The following is a 7910-nucleotide window of genomic DNA, read 5'->3' on the forward strand; positions in this document are numbered from 1 at the left end:
CAGTGCAGCTGAGGCTGCAGAGAAAGGGACTGGGGAATCTCTGTCCTCAGTCCCTTTCTCTATCTGAAAAGGGAGACATTAGACCCCTGATATTTCATCAAAGTTCCCCAATGGGAGTTCTTAAAAAAAATTAAAGTATAAGAATAAAACTACTGACACCAACCTCTGCTCTACTGACACCATCCACTTCTCTACTGACACCCATCCAAGGTTTAATACATTTTAAAATACTTATTTATAGTAGTGAGTGTCTGTTTTTATACATACTGTATATAAATATATATATACACATGTGTGTTTGAGCTTTGGGGTGCACACCCTAATACGATAGGCTGCCCACACCAGTGGAGCTTACACAGGGTTGAAGACCTCCTCTTTCCCGTGTGACACTGTTCAAGCCCAGTGATTGGCCACTTAGACCCTGGTGCTGCACCCTTGAAGGAATGGGAGAAGGTCATAAACTCCTTGATATCAGAAAGCACTGAGTATTTCCCAGGTTCCTGATAGATGAACAAATTAGCGGGGGTATGACAAAGGGGCGACTGTAAATTTTGGGGGAAACTTTGATGGGAACCTTTCACTTTGCCTTGAATGGACAAAGAGGCAGATTATCTTTGAGGGGTCATTCCATCCAATACATTCTTTCCTTGCCCCATCAGAAAGACGAGAAAAAAGCTTGGAGCTGTAGTTTGGTGCTGATCCGTCTTACCTTGCACATGCTTATGTCCTGTACACACGATCGGTTCGTCTGATGAAAATGGTCCGATGGACGAACCGATCGTGTGTGGGCCCCATCGGTGAAAAAACTTAGAACCTGTTTTAAAATTATCTGATGGTTAAAAAACGATTGTCTGTGGGCAACTCCATCGGTTAAAAATCCACGCACGCTCAGAATCAAGTCGACGCATGCTTGGAAGCATTGAACTTCATTTTTCTCAGCACGTCGTTGTGTTTTACGTCACCGCGTTCTGACACAAACAAGTTTTTAACTGATGGTGTGTAGGCAAGACTGATGAAAGTCAGCTTCATCGGATATCTGATCAAAAAATCCATCGGTCCGTTTTCATCGGATGGACCGATCGTGTGTATGTGGCATTAGCAGTGCCATATGGAAAATATGTCTCTTGAACGCAGGGAGGTCTTCCACACTGAACCCCGGACTACGCTGTCACTCCACATATCCAGGCTTGATCAGTTGCAGATCAACATAATAGTTGTGTATTTTTATTTGCTTTTTTCGAACCTTTTGCATGTTCTGAGTATTTTACATTATGAATTAAATAAAACCCATCACATGTTTCCACTCTTCTGGTAAATTCATTTACACGGAAAATGAAATAAAGATGACAGCAGTAGCAGCAGTGGGTGATGGGAAATGAGCACCCTGAAGGTCATGGCCTGCCTTATTGGATACAATTGAGTGGATAGTTTAGGTAGGTTCTCCATAGTGTTTGTAAATCTAACGTTGATTATACAAATAATGGAAGGTTGGATTGTATGGTGCATGGTGAGGACTTTAATGGCCCTAAGATCGTGTGCACGGGCCATTAAAGTCCTCACCATGCACCATACAATCCGACCTTCCATTCTTTGTATAATCAACGTTAGATTTACAAAAACTATGGAGAACCTACCTGAACTTTCCGATTTCGTTTCGATCGTACAATAATCGGATCTGTAGCGCCTGGTTACTTCAAAGTACTGGTGCTAGTTAAATTTTAGAGGGGGATCAGAGTGTTAACTGACGCTGATCCAGTTAATGGGCCAGATTCAGGTACGGCGGCGCATCTTTGAGGCGGCGTAGCATATCCTATTTACGCTACGCCGCCTTAAGTCAGAGAGGCAAGTGCTGTATTCTCAAAGCACTTGCCTCCTAAGTTACGGCGGCGTAGCGAAAATGGGGCCGGCGTAAGTGCGCGTAATTCGGATGAGGGGGCGTGTTTTATTTAAATGAATGGTGACCCGACGTGATTGGCGTTTTTTACGAACGGTGCATGCACCGTCCGTGTACATATCCCAGTGTGCATTGCGGCAAAGTACGCCGCAAGGACGTATTGGTTTCGACGTGAACGTAAATTACGTCCAGCCCCATTCACGGACGACTTACGCAAACGACGTAAAATTTCAAAATTTTGACGCGGGAACGACGGCCATACTTAACATTGGCCACGCCACCTAGGGGGCAGCTTTATCTTTACGCCGGCATACCTCTTACGGAAACGGCGTATCTTTACTGCGACGGGCACGCATACGTTCGTGAATCGGCGTATCTACTCATTTGCATATTCTACGCCGAACTCAATGGAAGCCCACCTAGCGGCCAGCAGAAATATTGCACCCTAAGATACGACGGCGCAGGCCGTCGTATCTTAGGTAGGTTTAAGTGTATCTCAGTTTGAGCATACACTTAAACATACGACGGGCTTAGATTCAGAGTTACGTTGGCGTATCTACTGATACGCCGGCGTAACTCTTTGTGAATCTGGCCCAATATGTTTAAATTTAGGTCTCTGTCTCAGCTTGGCTGTGCTGTGGTCTCATTCTGTTGCTTCTGGGGTGCTGTTCTCACCCCAGGACAATAGGTGGCAGCAGTGGAGTCAAGGTTTGGGTGCTCTTCCCTAGCAGCCAATCAGGAGGGAGTTTCCTTGCTGTTCATGCTGGGGGAGGGTATTTATGTGACAGACGCCATTGGTCTGGGTTCTTCTTCGAGTGTGGCACCCACCTTTAGGGTGTTTGCATCACGGCGCCCCGGCGTAATGGCCTTCCAGGTGCACATTCCACGCGGTGTTCCTGGTTCCAGGACCATGTTGGTCTGGAGCTGTGGCAGGGAGCCCAGTAGTCGACTGGGTTCCCAATCCTGAAGATCCCAAGCGAGATAGCTGTTCGGTGGGGAGTGTTTGGTGGAGGCACTATCCTGTCAGCACTTTTTCCTGGACTATTGGATTCGTTGAACACTGGGGATATTTACATTTATATGGACGCTCTACATTAATATTATTTATTATATTTACATTTTTTTACCTTTGACTCTTTGTTAATGGTATTCCTATAGATTTTTTTGGTTTGTTCACACAGACTGGTATTTATTTACGTGATAATTTTCAGGTTTCTACCTAATTTAGGAATTAACCCTTTCTTGTTATCTTATATTGACCTATTTACAGATATAATTTATTAGTTACCTATTAGTTACCTAAAACTACATAAATAAATCTATTAGTACATAAAAAAGATACAATACATAAACATTGTCAAACCACGTCTTCTTTAGAAGTTTCAACATCAAAATCATTCACTGTGGATGCACTGAAAACAATCCCTTAAATCTGGGAGGGCTACACTGGATTGGAGAAAAGCCAAATCCCACAACCAACAATCCTATTTAAACAACATAAAATATGAATCCATCCTAATATACTGTCAAAACATTTCCCAGATCTAAAAATGTAAAGCTTCCCTAAGAGGTGAGTATTACAAGTCCCCCATTGTGACACATGAGCACACAGATAAAGAAGTGTGCTATACAAAGTTAATTATGAAATCACTTCATCTATGGTTATCCCAAATAACCATCTACTCCCATAGTACACCCCAAAGAGGACACTTACCAACAGGGCTGCTGTTAGAAATCACTGAGTCCCATACTGTCACATACCAGCCAAGCTCCTCCTCTAAGGCATGGTTGGACAATATACATCTCCCTTCCCTGAATCAATCCCAAATTGACTATCTTAACGAACCCTGTACGAGTACTGAAATCATCCAAATTACCAAATCTCTTAAAACTTCCACAGCCCCAGGACCAGATGGATATACCACCTCCTATTATAGGAAGTTTGCATCTCACTTAGCCCCTAATCTCACTAAACTGTTCAACCACATACTTGAAGGTAATCATTTCCCAGATGAGATGCTCCTGGCCAACATGTCCCGCATTCCTAAACCCCACAAGGATCACCCCCTTACTCAAATTTTCGTCCCATTTCTGTTTTAAACAATGATCTAAAAATCTTTGGTAGAGTGCTTGCGGACAGACTAGCTCGAGTCATCTCTCTTTTAATTCACCCGGACCAGTCGGGTTTTGTCCCTGGCAGACAGATTGTGGATAATATCAGGCTGGTCACCAATATGGTGCAGGATGCCGGCCTACATTCTCGCCGGGCCTGCCTTCTCAGCTTAGACATTCACAAGGCGTTTGACAGCGTTGATTGGTCCTATCTGAATTATCTCCTTCCCAGATTTGGAATTTCTGTTAAGTTCCTCCAAGGCTTCAATGCCTATCATTCCCCCCAAATTCGCATCAGAATCCCGGGTATCAACTCTGATTTATTTTCCTTAGGCAGAGGAACAAGGCAGGGGAGACCTTTGTCCCCACTACTTTTTTCACTGGCCATTGAACCTTTGGCCCAGGCCATTCGAAACAATATAGACATTAAGGGTTATTCTAAAGATCAGGATGAGTACAAAATTAGTTTATATGCTGATGATGCCCTAGTATTCCTTACTGAACCCCTCACTTCTATCCCTATCCTCCTTAAGGAGCTTGACACATTTCACAACATCTCTGGCCTTAGGATCAATATAAACAAATGCTCGGCTTTACCGATTAATCTCCCCCAGAACTTGCTAAAATTATTACAGGACAATTTTTCTTTTACGTGGTGTACACATTCCTTTAAATACTTAGGTGTCCATGTTACATCCTCCCACGGAGCTTTATACAAAACAAACTACCTCCCTCTTTTCACACATATCGAATCCCTACTCAAATCATGGTTGTCCTTTCACATATCATTTTTAGGTAGAATATGTGCTATTAAAATGAACATCATCCCTAAAATTCTATAGTATTTTCATACCCTCCCCATTAACATCTCAAAAACAAGGTTGGATTCCCTTCAGAGGACTCTAAATACATTTCTCTGGTTGGGTAAAAAGCCTAGATGTAGCTATGCACTTCTCCACAGACCACAATCAATGGGTGGGCTGGGTCTACCATGCCTTTGGCATTATTTCCTTGCTGCTAGACTAACACAACTGTCCCATTGGTTCTCCTATGGTCATAATGTTCCATGGAGGAGATTCGAGTCCACCTCTATCCACCCTTATCATCTTCAAGGTATTCTGTGGTCGGACTCAGTCTTTTATCATAAGCTCCTCAAACTCAATGTAATAGTTGCCCACTTCATCCAACTGTGGCGTAAAATTAACATCACATATGGCCTGTCATCTGTCACCCCACCTCTAGCATCCATTCTGGGAGACCCCAGACTTGGCCTGGCTTACAATCATAGGGCGTGATTTTCGGCCTGGATTGATAATAACTTAAAGCGGGAGTTCACCCATTTCTAAAAAAAAAATTTTTCTTCCCCTAGATTCCTGCTCGTTCGGTCTAGGGGAATCGGCTATTTGTATTAAAATATGAGCCGTACTTACCCGTTTTCGAGCTGCATCTTCTTCCGTCGCTTCCGGGTATGGGTCTTCGGGAGCGGGCGTTCCTTCTTGATTGACATTCTTCCGAGAGGCTTCCGACGGTCGCATCCATCGCGTCACTCGTACCCGAAAGAAGCCGAACGTCGGTGCGGCTCTATACTGCGCCTGCGCACCGACGTTCGGCTTCTTTCGGAAAATCGTGACGCGATGGATGCGACCGTCGGAAGCCTCTCGGAAGACTGTCAATCAAGAAGGAACGCCCATTCCCGAAGCCCATACCCGAAAGCGACGGAAGAAGATGCAGCTCGAAAACGGGTAAGTACTGCACATATTTTAATACAAATAGCCGATTCCCCTAGAGAAAACGAGCAGGAAGCTAAGGGGAAAAAGTGCCCTCTAAGGGTGAACCCCCGCTTTAATCACATTGAAATCTTTTCTCATCAAAGGCTGTTTCATGTCATTTCATACGCTACAAGAAAAGTTTAATTTTCCAGACTCAGAAAATGAACATTATCTGCTAATTAGGTCATTTTATACTAAACATTTCTCATTGCCTATACAGGCTCCCAACACTATGTTTGAAAAGATATGTTTATCATCCTCTAGAGAAAGGGGCTTAATTTCTAGGCTATACCAGTGCCTTAAAAACTCAACACTACTAGAAAAATCCGAACCAATGCTCAGTTGGGAATCGGAATCTGAGCTTGACTGCTCTCTCTCACCAGAGAGTTGGCATTCTATGGCCGATAACCTTCGTAAATGCAATAGAGCCATCTCATTTAGAGAAACTCTGATGAAAATCTTTTCTTGATGGTACCTTACTCCCTCTAGAATTCATTCCTTCTATCCCTCAGCCTCTCCCGACTGTTATAGGGGCTGCCCGGAACAGGGTACCTTTTTACCAACTGCCTTTGATCAGATATGGCAGTTGGCTATCGATAGATTTGAGAAATCCTCTAAGCACAGAATAGTTCCCATTCCCCAAATTTGCCTTTTATATGCTTAAGTTCCTGACGTTCCTATTCCTTGCTCTCAGGGCTTTTTTCTCAGACAATAGGTGCAGGAACTTCCCTTTTCCGAGTCACTTGTTTTCTCTGCTCCTACCCACCTTCGAGCAAAGTCCCTCAGTTCCATCCCCTACCCACCCTCCAGTACCACCCCTTTTAGACAATACAGAACCAAGTATAATTTTGTTGTGCTAAGTCAATTGTATGGAATTTGGTTTCCCCTTCAGCCAGCAACAATAGATCCCCCTAACAATGTACCACCCACAACAAAATTCCCCATCAACAGATCTCCGCACAGCCAGCATTAATAGACTCTCTGGCAGCCATCAACAATAGACCCCTCTCCCAACAGTAGATTTCCGTCCGAAACAACTGACCCCCCAGCAACAATAGGTCCCCCACCAGCAACACTAGACCTCCTCAGCAATAATAGACCCCCTGCAAAAATAGATGCCCTCCAGCTAGAAAAGATCTGTCAGCAGTGAGCATCAATACCCTGCAGCACATGCCAGCACCCCTTTACATTACATACAGTCAGTCCAGAAGGTGCCGGAACTGCGTTCCCCCACGTTCCCGCTGAAAGAAAGCCCTGCTTGCTCTAGACTTTTCCATTCGTTATGTAGTTACATACAGTGGATGGTAGCCTTTAATTGGAAATCCAAAAATTGTATATGGTCACAGGTCTTAAATAGGATGGAGATGCTCAAACTTTCAGAAAGAATTTATCATACTCTACAAGACAGCCTCCAAGTTTTTGAAACTAAATGGTCCTACTGGAACCTCATTTAAAATATCATTCTATATAACAACAACACAATAGTGTTGATCCGTTCCTATATTCAGATTGCATTTCCTTGCCTCCTGGGCCTTTTCATTTTTTTTTCATTATATCTCATTTACGATGTTATTGAATTCTGTTGTACCACTCTATGTTCTTTGATGTGATGTCTATACTACCGCTGACTTAAAGCGGAGGTTCACCGTTAGAGGGCACATTTTCCCCTTAGATTGATGCTCGTTTTGTCTAGGGGAATCGGCTATTGGTTTTAAAATATGATCCGTACTTACCCGTTTACGAGATGCATCCTCTCCGTCGCTTCCGGGTATGGGCTGCGGGAATGGGCGTTCCTTCTTGATTGACAGTCTTCCGAGAGGCTTCCGACGGTCGCATCCTTCGTGTCACGATTTTCCGAAAGAAGCCGAACGTCGGTGCGCAGGCGCAGTATAGAGCCGCACCGACGTTCGGCTTCTTTCGGCTACGAGTGACGCGATGGATGCGACCGTCGGAAGCCTCTCGGAAGACTGTCAATCAAGAAGGAACGCCCGCTCCCGAAGACCCATACCCGGAAGCGACGGAAGAAGATGCATCTCGAAAACGGGTAAGTACGGATCATATTTTAAAACAAATAGCCGATTCCCCTAGACCAAACGAGCAGGAATCTAAGGGGAAAAGGGCAACAATTAAATAAA

The sequence above is a fragment of the Rana temporaria genome, chromosome 9, assembly GCF_905171775.1.
Source record: "Rana temporaria chromosome 9, aRanTem1.1, whole genome shotgun sequence".
NCBI lineage: Eukaryota > Metazoa > Chordata > Amphibia > Anura > Ranidae > Rana > Rana temporaria.